Source organism: Pan paniscus, chromosome 3, assembly GCF_029289425.2.
Source record: "Pan paniscus chromosome 3, NHGRI_mPanPan1-v2.0_pri, whole genome shotgun sequence".
NCBI classification, from domain to species: domain Eukaryota; kingdom Metazoa; phylum Chordata; class Mammalia; order Primates; family Hominidae; genus Pan; species Pan paniscus.
In genome coordinates, this window is record NC_073252.2 from 61073543 (window position 1) to 61089749 (window position 16207).

Genomic DNA, 16207 nt, shown 5'->3' on the forward strand with positions numbered 1-16207 from the left:
CACCCAATGGGCTCATGAGCAAAGTGGCTATGATGGCATTGATGGAAGTTATGCATGGGTTAAGCAACATGATCTTTCACTCACTAAGTTCAAACTGGCTGAAGCCACCACTGTGTGCCCAATATGCAGGAACAGAGAGCCATGCTAAGCCCCTGATATGGCATCATTCTCCAAGATAATCAACCAGCTTCCCAGTGACAGATTGATTACCTTAGACCACCTTTATCATAGAAGGAGCTGCATTTTTTTCTTACTGGAATACATACTTATTTTGAATATGGATTTATCCTCTCTGAACATAAACATCTGTCAAAACTACCATCCATAAATTTACTGGATGCCTAATTCTCTATCATGGTCTTCCACACAGTATTTTTTCTGACTAAGGAACTGGCTTTACTGCCAAAGAAGCGCAACAATGAGCTCATGCTCATGAAATTTACTGGTTTTACCATGTTCCTCATTCTCCTGAAGCAACTACCTTTGTACTATAGTGAAATGGCCTTCAGAAGTTATAGTTACAGTGTCAGCTAGGTAACAGTACTTTTCATGGCTGGGCCAAAGTTCTCCAGAACGCTGTATATGCTATGAATTGGCAGAATCAAATAGATGCAATAAAAAATGATATGGGAGATATCACCACTGATCCCACAGAAATACAAACTGCCATCAGAGAATACTGTAAACACCTGTACACGAATAAACTAGAAAATGTAGAACAAATTGATAAATTCCTGGACACGTACACTTTCCCAAGCTTAAACCAGGAAGAAGTCAAACACTGGTTATTCTAGTTAGAAATTCATCTAACCTCTTTTCAAGGTTCTTAGCTTCCTTGCATTGGATTACAACATGCTCCTTTAGCTTGGAGGAGTTTGTCATCACCCACCTTCTGAAGCCTATCAAACTCATTCTCTATCCAGTTTTGTTCCCTTGCTGGCAAGGAGTTGTGATCCTTTGTAAGAGAAGAGGCATTCTGGTTTTTGGAATTTTCAGCCTTTTTACACTGGCTTCTCCCCATCTTTGTGGATTTATCTACCTTTTGTCTTTGATGTTGGTGACCTTCAGATGGGGTCTTTGAGTGGACATGCTATTCCTTTCTGTTTGTTAGTTTTATTTCTAACAGTCGGGCCCCTCTGCTGCAGGTCTGCTGGAGTTTGCTGGAGGTCCACTCCTGACCCTGTTTGCCTGGATATCACCAGAGGAGGCTGCAGAATGGCAAAGTTTTCTGCCTGTTCTTTCCTTTGAAAGCTTCATCTCAGAGGGCCACCTGCCAGATGTCAGTCAGAGCTCTCGTGGATGAGGCATCTTTCAGCCCCTATTGGGAAGTATCTCTCAGTAAGGATACACAGGAATCAGCGACCCACTTCAGGAGGCAGTCTGACCCTTAGCAGAGCTCGAACACTGTGCTGGGAGGCCCACTGGTCTCTTCAGAGCCATCAGGCAGGGACATTTAAATGTTGAAGTTGGGCCCACAGCCACCCCTTCCCCCAGGTGCTCTCTGTCCCAGGGAGATGGGGGTTTTATCTCAAGGTGAATAAATGAATAAATAAATAAATAAATAAATAAATAAAATCATTGACTATAGTCACTCTGGTGTGCTATCAAATAATAGGTCTTATTTACTTATTCTTTAACCTTTTAACCATCCCCACCTAAACCCCACACCCCCATTATCTTTCCCAGCCTCTGGTAACCACCTTTCTATTCTCTATCTCCACAAGTTTAATTGTTTTGATTTTTAGATCCTATAAATAAGGGGTAACATAAAATCTTTGTCTTTTGGTGCCTGGATTGCTTCACTTAACATAATGATTTTCACTTCTATCCATGTTGTCAGAAATGATGGAATCTCATTTCTTTTTATGGCTTAGTATTACAGTGTTATGTGTTTGTACCACATTTTCTTAATCCGTTAATCTACTGATAAGGTTGCTTCCAATTCTTAGCTATTTTAACAGTGCTGCAACAAACCTGGGAGTGCAGATTTCCTTTCAATATATTGATTTCCTTTTTTAAGTATATATTCAGCAGTGAGATTTCTAGATCATATGGTAGCTCAATTTTTAGTCTTTTGAGGAAACTTCAAATAGTTCTTTATAGTGATTGTACTAATTTACATTACCAAAAACAGTGTACAAGGATTCCTTTTTCTGAACATTCTTTCAGCATTTGTTATTGTCTGACATAGCTAAAAGCCATTTAACTATGGTAAGATAATATCTCATTGTAGTTTTGATTTGCATTTCTCATATGTTCAGTGATGTTGAGCACCTTTTTATATGCCTGTTTTTCATTTGTACCTCTTCTTTTGAGAAGTGTCTATTCAGATTTTTTGCTTGTTTGTAACTTGGATTATTAGATGTTTTTCTATAGATTTGTTTGAACTCCTTATATATTCTGGTTATTAATCTCTAGGTATTTTATTCTCTTTGAGGCAATTGTGAATGGGAGTTCACTCATGATTTGGCTCTCTGTTTATCTGTTATTGGTATATAAGAATGCTTGTGATTTTTGTACATTGATTTTGTATCCTGAGACTTTGCTGAAGTTGCTTATCAGCTTAAGGAGATTTTGGGCTGGGACAATGGGGTTTTCTAGATATACAATCATGTCATCTGCAAACAGGAACAATTTGCCTTCCTCTTTTCCTAATTGAATACCCTTTATTTCCTTCTCCTGCCTAATTGCCCCGGCCAGAACTTCCAACACTATGTTGAATAGGAGTGGTGAGAGAGGTCATCCCTGTCTTGTGCCAGTTTTCAAAGGGAATGCTTCCAGTTTTTGCCCATTCAGTATGATATTGGCTGTGGGTTTGTCATAAATAGCTCTTATTATTTTGAGATACGTCCCATCAATACCTAATTTATTGAGAGGACAAGAATTTAAAGCTCATAAATCTGCTTGTACCTCAATCTCGTTTTTAATGCCGTGTTTCAACATGAAATGGAAGAAAGCATAAAGAATTGAGTGGAAATAAATGATTTAGACCCTGATGTTTTTAAAGAAGTGATGAGATTCATTAACACAGGGAAAGAACTAAACCTTGACAAAATGACGGACAACTTGTTGGCAGCTGCAGACAAACATGCACTGGGAACAGCTAAAGGTCATGTGTGAGGAAGCTTTGTTCCTCAGTAGAATCTCTCAGTAGAAAATATTGCTGATCCCCTTGTCCTTGCAGATTTGCATGTTGCAGAACAGTTGAAAGCACAAACCATAGACATTATTAATAGGTGCAGTGTGCTTCGACAACTTGGCTGTAAAGATAAGAAAAACTGGAATGTCAATGAAGCAACCAACATAATGGAAACATCAAGGCGAAAGTCCACGATTCAGTCTCACCCTTACTTAGCAGCAGAAGCCTTCTGAGCACTAGCATCTGCACAGTGTCCACAGTTTGGCATTCCACACACACGGCTAAAACAGTCCTAAATCTTCCATGAACAATTGAAAAATGGAATTGATTTTTAGTCATTCAAGTCCAGAAGGATTCTAATACATAAACCATAAGAAAGAGTTGTTTCTGTTATTTGGTCCACAGAACAGAAGCTTAAAAAGCATATTTCTTGAATTTCAGGTGGATAATTAATGGTTTATTTTTCAGGTTTAAGTTAGACTGATTAAATCACTTCAAGGCCTTAAATTATTTTCAATGACTTCTCTTGTTCATATAATGTTTTAATTTTTTATTGTGCCTTGTGATTTTGACCAATGCTATGCAGGATTATATAAACTAGCTTTATAATGCAGTAATATTGATAAGTGAAGATATTAAGTTTCAAAAGGATCTTTTATTTTGAAAAATAAAACTGAATTTTATAGGGTTTGTCCTATGCTGTCTCAAGGTTTAAGATTAAATTCTCTTTAAAAGCACTCGTATTGGAGTTTACCAGTAATGTCTTCAATCTAAGTTCTATAAATATGAGAGAACCTACTTACCTTCCAAGTAAGTTACAGCAATACACTGCTTCAATTCTAATTTATTTTTGATTTCAAGGGGCAAATAAACAATGAGTTGGCCCAGATTTTTAGTGAAAATTATGATGTTTGTCTTGTATGTTAACTGTCCAATAAACTGTGGGTTTATCTAAGTTTACAATATATGAGAATTGAATGAGGTTTAAATATCATGAAAAAAGCATGTATTGTGTGGAACTAGTTTTTTTTAATTTACAGTGACCTACATTTATATGTACATGTTAAGAGTAAGTATGATCAAATGTAAATTTAATGAGTGGGTCAATTAGCAAAGATATATATATATACATATATATGTATATACGCACTTTCATTTTTACTGTGTAACTTTGTATGCTGAATGGTACATATTTATTTTTGCTTTTGAGATAATTAATAAGGTAGAATTAATTGTGTTTTAATACTTGAAAGAAATTTTTAAAAGGAGGCAACTGGGATGTTTGGGATAATAAGAAAGATATTCTTGATTGTATTAAATAGTTTTGGATAGCAGATATTCATTATTGAATTTACTCCTGTTTTTCACACTTTGGAAAATACATCTAACAATAAATGAATCTTGGATAGTCTACTCTCCTTCAAAACCTGAACCAAAGGCCAAGGCAGGTGGATCACCTGAAGTCAGGAGTTTGAGACCAGCCTTGCCAACATGGTGAAACCCTGTCTCTACTAAAAATACAAAAAATTACCCAGGCGTGGTGGTGGATGCCTGTAATCCCAGGAACTTGTGAGGCTGAGGCAAGAGAATTGCCTGAACCAGGGAGGCAGAGGTTGCAGTGAGCCAAGATCGCGCCACTGCACTCCAGCCTGGGCAACAAGAGTGATACTTCATCTCAAAAAAGAGAGAGAGAGAGAACTGATACTTGCCTGTGGGAGATGCAAACAAAAAGAGAGAAACTTTAGAGTATATCAGGTCACACACCACGAGCATCCCCACCCATCTCTTATTTCTTTGTGTTTCAGTTACTGTAATAACATTGTGGATGATATGGAAATTCTGCTTAATATGAATAGTTATAAACTATAATTTGGAAAAAAAATGAATGACACCAAATGATAACTTGAATTTATAAGAACAAAAAAGAACAGTAATGAGGAAGTGTAGTGTGGCATTTTGATATTATCATGATATTGGAGGCAGGTAACAGATATCAACAAATTGTGCCCTGTCATTTAGTACTTTTGTTTACAGGATGACTGAAGGATACACACTACAAATGTTATCAGAAAGAAGTTATGTTTTAATGGGTAACTTCACTAGCACAATAACAAGAAGTAGGTATTGAAAAAAATCTGAAACATATCATGGAGTTTAGGCTTTCCATGTAATCTGGGCCTTTTTACTTACCCTAATTTTGAAATAGGCCTATTCAGTATGTTGTTCAGAGGGCTATTCAGAGAATGGAAACCCAAGGCTCACCTTTCTTGTGTCTAAGTACCCACTCAGCCAAGTATATTTAGCAAAATAGAAAAACCAAACTGCTTTGGTGACTGGACTTCGCCAATGTCTGAAAGAAAGAAGTAACAGAAAGGAGGGTCTAAAGTAGATCCTGTACAGTATAAAACATTTCCCCAAAACGACTTTGCTTCTAACACCTATATTGATGCTACCTCCCATCTGAGAAAGAAGGGGGATATAAGCAGGAGTCAAGGCCAGGCACAGTGGCTCATGCCTATAATACCAGCACTTTGTGAGGCCTAAGTGGGAGAATCCCCTGAGCCCAAGAGTTTGAGACAAAACTAGATGACTTAGAGAGAGCCCATTTCTTTAAAAAAAAAAAAAAAGCAGGACATTGAGGTGAAATGCCTGTAGGGTTAGTTAGTCAGGAGGCTGAGGCGGGAGAATTGATTGAGCCCAGTAGTTTAAGGTTGAAGTGAGCTATGGTTGCACCACTGCTTCACTGCATTCCAACTTCAGAATCACAATGTGACCCTCTCTCTCTCGCTCGCTCTCTCTCTCTTTCTCAGAAGAAGAAGGAGGATGAGGAGGAGGAGGAGGAGAAAGAAATGATATGGAAGAGGGTCAGGGAACTGCAGGGAGGAGAAGGGTGGGTCCCTGGCAAGGGCTCCACCCCCGGCTTGTGCCCAGGGACCTAGGTGAGGACAGGCACTCCTGCTTTCACACCCAAATGTTGCATTTCCCAAGACCACTCTGCCTTGCCATGCCCCCATGATGTGCCTATAAAACTCCTGAGACTCTAGCAGGCAAGCACACAAGTGGCTGGACGTCAAAACGAGTGGATTAGCAGAAGAAGAAACAAGTGGCTGGACATCAAAAGGACATCCAGGGGAGCACGCAGGCAGGCCATCAACCAGCAGAACAATGCGGAGTTTGGCTGGGGCAATTGAAGAAGAGTCAGGCTGCTCAGCAGCCCTACTCTAGGGGAAATCCGTCTGCCTGCTGGCTCCCCCATCTGTTGAGAACTACTTCTACTCAATAAAACCTTGCACTCATTCTTCAAGCCCACGACAATCCCATTCTTCTGATAAACCAAGGCAAGAACCCCTGATATAGAAAGCCCTTTTTTCCTGTGATAAGGCAGGTGTCTAATTGAGCTGACTAACACAAGCCATCTATGGACTGCTAAACTAAAAGAGCAACGCATACCGGGCAGAAGGAAGCCAGGCAGGAAGAGAGGTTCAGATGCTCCTTCCACCATAAAATATAGTAATAACTAGCTCTCTAATATGTACAACACAACTTTGATATTTGAATATTTGTAAAGCAGTTTTTAGTTTTATATCCTGTATAGCATTCTTATAATCATCTATACTAATATTTTTCATGCAAATGGGAGTTACTTTTACAACTCAGATAGCAAGTAGATGTTCTAGCATGCATCCTGCTTTTTAGGGGGCTAGAGTAGGGGATATGCAGTTTTCTTTATCCACAGTGTGCTCTTTCTATTTGTCCACTTGACAATCTTGTACTCATTCTTCAAGTCTCAAGTCACATACCACTTCTTCAATGTGTAGCCTTCACTTATTGCCCCAGAGAACTTGGTGCTTCTTTCTTGAGATCGGAAAGTAATTTTAATGCAGTTTTACTGTTGCAGTAATTTGTTATCTAGAGAACACTGCCCATTTCATTGCCTCATATTGAGCATTGCTCATTTTAATTCTAAGACTCACCACGAATAATGATTCAAAAATTTATGTAATCCTAGGTCATCTAAAAACCAAAGCTTTTATACTTCATGGTGGAGCCAATGGCACCTATGAGAGGATCTACCATGGGATCCCTATGGTGGGCTTTCTTTGTTTGTAGATTAACCTGATAAGTTTGCTCACATGAAGGCTAAGGCATAAGCTGTTAGAGTAGACTCAAAAACAATGTCAACTATAGATTTGATCAATGCATGAAAAGCAGTCATTAATGACTCTTCATGAATGTATTTTTTTAACTACATAGCGTGTGTTGATAACTACTCACATGAAGGCCAAGGAAGCAGCAGTGACTTTAAACAGGAACACAATGCTGAGTACATTTTTTTTGGTAATGCTTAAAGACAATTGTCAATAAACCACTGTGAGTATCACAATCTGTTTTTTTGGTGGTTTTAGTGGAAACATTTGTCAGAGATTTTAGGATAGTACATACATTTTAAAACAGCCAAAAAGTGAAATAAGAGGAATTGCTGAAGATGGTAACAGGAAGATGATAAGGAAGACTGAGAACAAAGTTGAAGGAAAGAAGCATGAACATTATTACAGCACTGACTAATTTTCAGCACAGTTATGAGGGCCTTTTAGGATGAGATCTCATCAAATATTAGTCTTTAAATAAATTTTGTTTTGTCTATTGAAGGTATGTGAAGTGATATTTTGGGATACAAATACTTAGTTAAAAGACTACCATAATGAAGTAAATAAACATGTCCATCATCTCACTCTACTTACCCTTTTTCCATGTTTTTAAAACTCTTGTAAAATAATTTATTTTCAGTAAATCAGCATGACAATCTATCTCTAATTCCCATTATATTTAATGTTTTCCAAATTTTTATGCTTACATTTTGATCCCATCACTGATAACTTGCAAGCAACTAAAGCTTTCAAACTTGCCTTTAAAAATTATTGAAAAAAGAAAATACTTTATAAATGTAGCCATATTCTTTGCTCTTATGGTTGTCATTGCTTTTGCTTATTTGGAAGATTTATAAAATTGAGAAATAATTGGCTTGAAAGAGATAAATTGGAATATTCCCGTTTAATAGCCAAAATGTCTGAAACCAGAAATAGAGGATTTTTAAATTATCTCAATACATATATTAATTTCAGTTATGCTATTGCTATTATATTGGTAATATGAATAAATTTTAATAAATATAATGCTGTGTTGAAAAATAATTTTTAATTAGTTAATGCACATTGTATATGAAATGACATGCATTATATTGGTAATTTGTATTATGTAACTTCTTGGTTATAGTTTTTCCCAATTGTATTAAAAATATGTATCAGGATTAATGCCCTCCTCTAAGAAAACATAGTCTTCTTACTCTGTTTTTTAAATATCAAAGAGAGAAGTTACCTCCATTGATATTGCTACAGTGCCATGCTTTAGCAATTTTTGATTTTTGACTTGGTAAGCCTCATACTTATATTCATCCTTATTCCTTATTAGTCAATAATTATTTCAACACTCTAAATAAATGGAACTACAATGCCTCAAAGTAAAATATTAAGCACCACTTAGATTTTAAAATCACAATGCAAGTAAAACAGTAATAATAGTGAACATCTACTTATTCTCTTTATGATGAGAATAATTCTACCAAGTATCCTAAAAATCATTACATTACTACTCACAATAATCAAATAAGAAAGGTACCATTCTTATTCATTCAATTTAACAATAAAAAAAAAACTAGGAACAGATACATTAAAAAAAAAAGGATCAGTAGATATCAGGTCATGATTCAAACTAAGGCCATTTACTTTTACATTTTTAATCACTAATTCACTGATGTAATGTCAACACCAATTCCTGATCAATGTCAACTTCTTATCAGCTTTGCCCTGACATGTACCTGAACCTTGTCACAGATTTGTCTCCTATCCCTAGACTTTGATACTATTTTGAAACATGCACACCAGGTTCGTTACAATTTCATTAATGATTAATTCAACCTCTGTACCCTCAAATGATTTCTTTTTATCCTTTAGACTTAACTAATTTTAATTTCTAGGATAGAAATACTTGTTCTCTCTTAAATTCTCTTTTCACATTTTGAAATCTTATGCATCCAACAAATTCTAACCCATAAACCAAAATCTCTATAACCACCAGGAAATAAAATATTTTATTTTTCATCTACTTTTATGTGGCACTAATTGTTAACATCTACACAAAAATTTCACATATTTCTATTTTATATTCTATAAGTTTATGTCTATTTGATTTTCCTTAACTGTAAAGAGAATGTTATATGGTTATGAATCATTCATTATGATCAGCTTATGAAGCCCATGGACCAAAAAGTCTTCTGGATCAAGTTTGTCATGCGCCACAGAGGAGCCAAGTACTTGCCGCCACCTGCAAAAAACCTCATCTGGTTCCAGCACTGCTCTCTGGTTGTGCTGGTCTGCGAGGCAATTTTTACTCTTTTTTCATAATATGTTCTTTGTTTGATTATCAAAAGTTTGTTAAGACAAGAAAGAAAAAAAAGAAGGTAGCATTGTTTGATATCTAAGGCAGGCAGGCATGATAGGGAAGGTCATGACATTTAATGCCACAACTAGTCATCAAGGTGTGGCAAAATTCTCCTCTATATTTCACAAGACTTGGGCCTTCCTGATTTATTCAAATATTTTATTCTTTGTTAAATATTAAGTAATATACAATTTTAATTTCAGAAAACCTAAAATAATTCCATTTTAATGCTTACTCATGTATATTTCTAAGCTAAAAAAATGAGATTCACTGGAAACTCAGGCCGTTTATTTGTGAAGGTCAGAAATAGTGCATTTCTACTGTGCATTTTTAGGAACCTCTTTTTTATTTTTATTTTATTTTATTTTTCATTTCCAACATTTATTGTAAGTTCAGAGATACATGTGCAAGATGTGCAGGTTTGTTACGTAGGTAAAGAATACTCTTCTATACAAACAAATAACAATGATATGTATTATATGTGTCCCTGTCAAAGAAAAACAGAGCAAGATCCTTCTTAAAAATGGCAAGACAGATTTTATTCTGACTACTGAAGTAGGAGATAGAGACTACTGTATAAATTGAACTGAACTCTAACTAAGACAAAGGTAACTGAGGCTTTTAAAGAGAAAACTGATATGAATAAAAATGAGGAAAACAAGGAACTAGTGGGTTACGTGGAAATGAAAAATTACATAAAATTAAGAGGGAAATAATTGAAAATTATTAGGCAACATGGGTTAGACAGTGTATGTTTTGCAGTTTGGCAGGATCATATTCTTTTGAGCCAAGACCTACCATGGAAGTTAGGGTGACCTTTAAAGACAAATTCATGACCTAGTGCATGTATAAGTTAAGCTAAACTTGGCCAAGTCTCTCAACATGGTGTTTATGCAAGTCTTTTGTGCTACCTGGGAGTTTAAAATTCAAATCCTTCATGAAATACAAAATAGTTCTTAATGGAAATGTTCTTTGCTTTAAAATTATAGATGGTCGTAACTGACTTCCTATACAAAACTATGCAACCTGGTAAAATCCTTGGTTAGAAAGACTAAAGATGTTTTCCACATGAGGCCTTAAATATGCTTGAGTTACTATTTTCACTTTAGTAATGACCCTTTGTAACTGGATAATAATACACAAAATAAAGGAGGAGGCTAGTTCCCTTTAGTTAGGCATTATAGACATGGTCCCGCAGGTTTAGCCCAGTCTCTCTAGATTATAATGTTACATGATTTCTCTCCTGCAACAAGATCTCACTATTTCTTGGCCTTATTTTGTTAAGCCAGACATTTCCGACTTCTTTAATACCGGGAATACCGAGGATACACAAATCAGAAATATATATAATCATTTTACTTATTCTCCCATCATAATATGAAAAAATAAATTGTAGACGGAATAAAGAGCCAAATATCCTGTGCAATAATTTTTAAAACCTATGTTGAAGAAAGCATAATAAATGGTAAAAGATCTCCAAATCCTGCCTTTAAATATTGGTCATTACAGCCTCTGGATTCAGAAAAAGGTTTGCAAAGCAAATCACAGAGAAGAAAGAAATCAACTTAAGAGCAGTTCTTCTGTCTGACAAGAGATGTGCCTGAACAATCGGATGGAAGAGAGGCATAATGATCATTTCTAACACATGAAAAAGATTTTTATAGTTCTCTTGTCTATAAAAATATTTTTATCAACAATTGGTTATAAAACAAATCATTTTAATATCTAGAAAAGAAATATACACTGAATATTTTACTTTATTAAACTTTGAACATATAGTCATGCCACTAGAAAGAAAAAAATAAAGCGTAAGAAAGGAAAAAAGTAATGCATTCATGCACTTTATTATAGTAATGTCTTTTTATTAAAGAGGGAAAACTTATAGATAAATATGAGTCTGAGGCAATGATGCTCAACATGTACTACAAAAGCTAAATTCTAGTCTGTTTATATTTTCTTAATGAAGTATCTTCTGAAAATGTATCAGAATATATCAGAATATACTTTCCTAATAAGGTATGTTCTGAAAATAGATCTTCTTTGAAATTTTTAGACCATATATCCAGATACATAAATCTATGTCTATCCATGAGTGAACAAGTAATATTTTCACTAGTTTAATTTGAGGAAGATTTTCTACATAAAGTGATATGTACATATATACTTAGGAAAATATATGAACATGAAGGTATACTTGATGGAGAGTCATAAAAATTCCATAGTAAATTGAACTACAAAAATTGCAATAATATGATGTGTCTGCTTCTTAGAGATTGCTTCTACAAGCTTTTAAATATCTCAGCAGTTAAAAACATTTAAACACAGAAGAAACTAATTATGTTGGGGCATCTTCTGTAGGGGCACTGCACATAACGGGGATGGGAGTCAAACATCTAGATGTTCCCACTTAGCCCCTGGTCATCCACGGCCCATTTTCTGGGAGGAGCAAAATGTTCTTTCTCTTCAAAGCTGAGGAGCTCAGTCCCTCGTTTATCTATAAAAATGACAGTTCTATCTTCATGTAAATGTGCAGACAAGCCAATTGAGTTTATCTTTTGGATAAAAGGCAATGGAGGAGACTCTTCAGAATGCACCCCAGAACTAGAATTAGAATCCTAAACAACAACTTCCTAGGAAAAAAATAAGTTGAGGAAAAATTGATGTCTGTCAACCAAAGGGAGATCCAGGGCTCAAGAGGACTGACCAGTTCCATCAGAGGAGCTTAAAGTTTGAAAGGCCTTCAGTGGGCCCCTTCTGGTACTTTAGTTTCAAGTTCAGGAAACATTTTGGGGGTCCTGGGTTTTCTGGGAGCTCCCACATGTTCAAGTGTCAAATTATTGTGAGGAAATGAGTCAAACTCTGTAAAATATTCAAAGAGATTTATTCTGAGCCAAATATGAGTGAGTAATGGCCCATAACACAGCCTTCAGGTGTTTAGAACATGTGCTCAATGTGCTCAGGCTGCAACCTGGTTTTATGCAATTTAGAGACACGTTCGACATCAATCAATACATGTAAATGATACGTGGGTTTGGTCTGAAAAGGTGGGGCAACTGCAAGTGAGATTCTGAAAGTCATATTTAGATTCAAAGATTTTCTGATTGGCAGTTGGTTAAAAGAATTATCTTATTGTCTAAAGCATTAGAATCAATAGAAAAAAAGTTTCTTTTCAAACTTAAACAGTGTATTCTATCAGTATTTTGTTCTGTGGTGATGTAATGCTGTCAGCTTTTCCTGAATTCCAAAATGGAGGAGGCTCTAATGGAGCATGTCTCATTTCTCCCATTTCCAAAATGGCCTGAACTAGCTTTTCAGGTTAACTTTGGAATGCCCTTTGTGAGCGGAAGGGTTCATTCGGATGATTGTGGGCCTTAGAATATTATTTTTCATTAACATTTTTCCCCTTCTTGCCAGGGTTTGCCAGAGGCAAGGTCAATGGCCAGCAAACTCTTATTTTGTTCCATAGCATTGCTGGGATGGCATGTGCCCTGGGTTCTTACTGTCTGTGGTTGAGACACCTATGGCTAAGAGACTTAGAGCCAACATATTTACCGTCAACTTAAATGTTCTAGACCAGACAGGAATGAATATGGACAAGCATTATAATTAACTCTTAAAATGTTTAAAGTAATATAAAACCCAAGAAACAAAAAGCCAAAGTTGAGGTTAAAAAACTAACTTATCTTAAATTGTTATAGGTATAGCTAATGTAGTCTTTGTTTTAGTTATAGACCTATACCAATTAGCTATACAATCCATGAACATTGTTAAAAATGCTTTTTTGCAATTTAGAGGCTTTTGCTGTGCTGCAAGACTTTTTGAAGTCTTCTAGTAATTTAATTTAATGTGACTTAAAAAAATTGTTTCAAATATGTATCTATCTAAATAAAATCTCATAATTGTGAGTATTATATCCAGGACATTTTGTCATGAGGTATCATAATATTGCCTCTGTAATAATTTTATTTTAGTTCTACAGGAAGCAGAAAATTCTTTATGGTTGGGATAAATAAAAATGTGTCATATAATAGCTCAGAAAGCAAAGTTCCTAGTTTTACCAGCTGTTTATCTCCCCTTCTTGATTTGGAGGGTCTGAATTAATTCTATCCCTCAAAACTGGCCCTTACAATCTCATGGTCCCACCATTTCTGTGGTAGTCCCTGGACAAAGAGGGAAGGTACTTGTATTGTTTTACAGAAGGCCACTTGCAGTAAAAAACAAATCAATCCCAATAGGATTTCAAATGAAGGAGGTTAACAGGCTTTGTCAAATCATCTCTAGTCTTTGGAATAGCATGATTCTGATTTTCTCAGAACTAAAACTAGGGGGAGACATTAATAACATTAATAATTTGACAAAAGAGAATGTGGGTGGCAGAGGAGAAAAAAAAAACTATTCCATTAGGGTGCCAAATAAAAACATGAAGAAAAATGATAACCTGGTATTCTTTAGGAGATTATTGCAGCCAAGAAATGAGTCATGATTCAACCTGCACTCAAAAACGAAAGTGACTTTTCTTTTGAAACAATGTCTCTCTCTCTAGTTGCTTTTCATACTAAAAAAAAGTTATAGTAAGATCAATTAGTGTGCAAAATAAGTTTCAGGATTATTATACTTGGCCTTATTATTCACATAAAGTTCAGCAAGAATTGTTTGGCCACATAGGCTCTTTTCAAGTTAGCTTTACTGGAACTTTACGTAAAAACGTTATTCTAGTCAAAGCCTTGGTAAAATAACTGGTGTCTCCAATTGTCCTATTTTAAAAATATATATTTTTTACTAAACTTATACCAATAACAATATTATCACACAATCAAAAGACTCATGAACAGTTTGCAAATTTTGGAGAACTCAGAGAGGTAAATTTGCTTACAAAAGCAAATTTTACCCAATTGCTCTAAACTATAAAAAACTCAAAAGAAAAATATTTCTTTGACTCCTCTTTAACTGGAGCAGCAGCTTTCCAAACAAGAAGGCATCTATTCACCTTTGAACTGCCATTCACAAGATAAGCAGCTCTTGTAATATGAGAGCTTTTTATTAAGCACTGTAGAATATAACAGCTCCTCTCATAGTCAGAGTCCATCCTAAGGAGAAAAAGAGGCTCCCTTATAAACCATTTTTATTTTATCATGGAACTCTTTCAGTCACCATTATTTCTGCTAGCATAGAAGTAGTTTCAGTTAACATCCCATAGCAAAGCTGTAAATACTTCACAAATGGAAATTCTCTAGTCTCAAGTCCCAGTAATTGTCATTTGAAAGTGCTCACAGGCTTTTGCCATAAGCCCAAATAAACTTTCCACAAAGGGCTATGAAGTGAAGGATTTGTCTCAACCAGCACTTTAGCTAGTACTCACTTAGCTGTCCAAATAGCATTTTTCAAAGAGCAGGTTTACATGCCTTCAACTTTATACAACTACATCGGGAAAATCTCCCCCATTCAGATAGAATACCCATTTTCATAAAACATTTAGGTAAAGGAATCACAACCACCTTACATATAACCTGTTTAAACATCTCAAATTTCATAATCCTCTCAACATTTACAATTTTATGCTCTGATCCCAGGAGCTTTTCTTCTTTCTCTTCAAACCAATTTACCTTTCTGGTAAAAAATTCACCCTCCCAGAAGAGGGTTGATCCAAGAGACTCAAGTCCTTTTATCAATTTTTTATCTAAACTTGCCTCAACATTGCGCAGGCAATGTCAGCTTTCCCATTAGATTACAAACTTTGCTTAAAAAAAATCCAATCTAAGGCAAATACAAAAAAACTGGTGTAGGTCCCTATAATGTTTGAAGACCAGCAGGAGCTCCGTTTTGTTCACCCCACTTTTATAGCATTGTAAAAGCCTTTGTTTTTACCCTATCAATTTTTATTTTATTTATTTTATTTCTTAATAATCATCTAAAGATTTCCACCATGATAGATGAGTCCTTTGACTCCCTTTTACCTTGCCCAATTTTTTAATTACCCTAATGTTTTAATAACATCGGTAAGATCCATGGGGGACAGCAAATTTGGGAAGGCTTCTCAAACAGCTCTTTGATACTGCAGGAGTAATGTCACCTGGGATGCCCAGGTAGAAAGGGCCCCCTTAACCATACCATTTACTATGACCAGGGTAATAGGTATATTTAATTGAATAATATTCTGGTCATCATAAAGCCAGTTCCATATGGCTTGCATATGAAGCATATCAGGTGCTTCATCTGGGGAACTCCACCTGGAATTTTACAGGGTGAGTTGGGCAGTCCATTTCTCAGGTAATCAAACCTTACGGTGGCAATTATTCAGTCCACTAGGCTGCTTGTGAAGCTGGGTCACATATACTCCTCAGTGATTGCTTAATAGTGAGCTGTGGGACCTGCATAAACCTATGCTTTTTCATTCTGTAGCATTTAAAATAAAAAATATTGTCCTTAAAGTAGTTATTTTTCCAGTCCATTATAGTAAAGGTTTCTCAGGAAACTGATTATATTATTCTACAAAGGAGCAATTTCTTTACATTATACCCTCTGGGCTTAATAGTTAACTTCTTTTTCTATTTAACTGCATTGGCTATCTTC

General features: G+C 35.6%; 2 pseudogenes; both read left to right on the top strand.

Moving 5' to 3' along the window:
* The window catches only part of LOC134730317 (UDP-glucuronosyltransferase 2B10-like), a 62843-nt pseudogene that overhangs the window by 36972 nt on the left and 9664 nt on the right, over positions 1-16207 (top strand).
* Positions 2879-3435, top strand: LOC103786156 (speckle-type POZ protein-like; annotated as a pseudogene).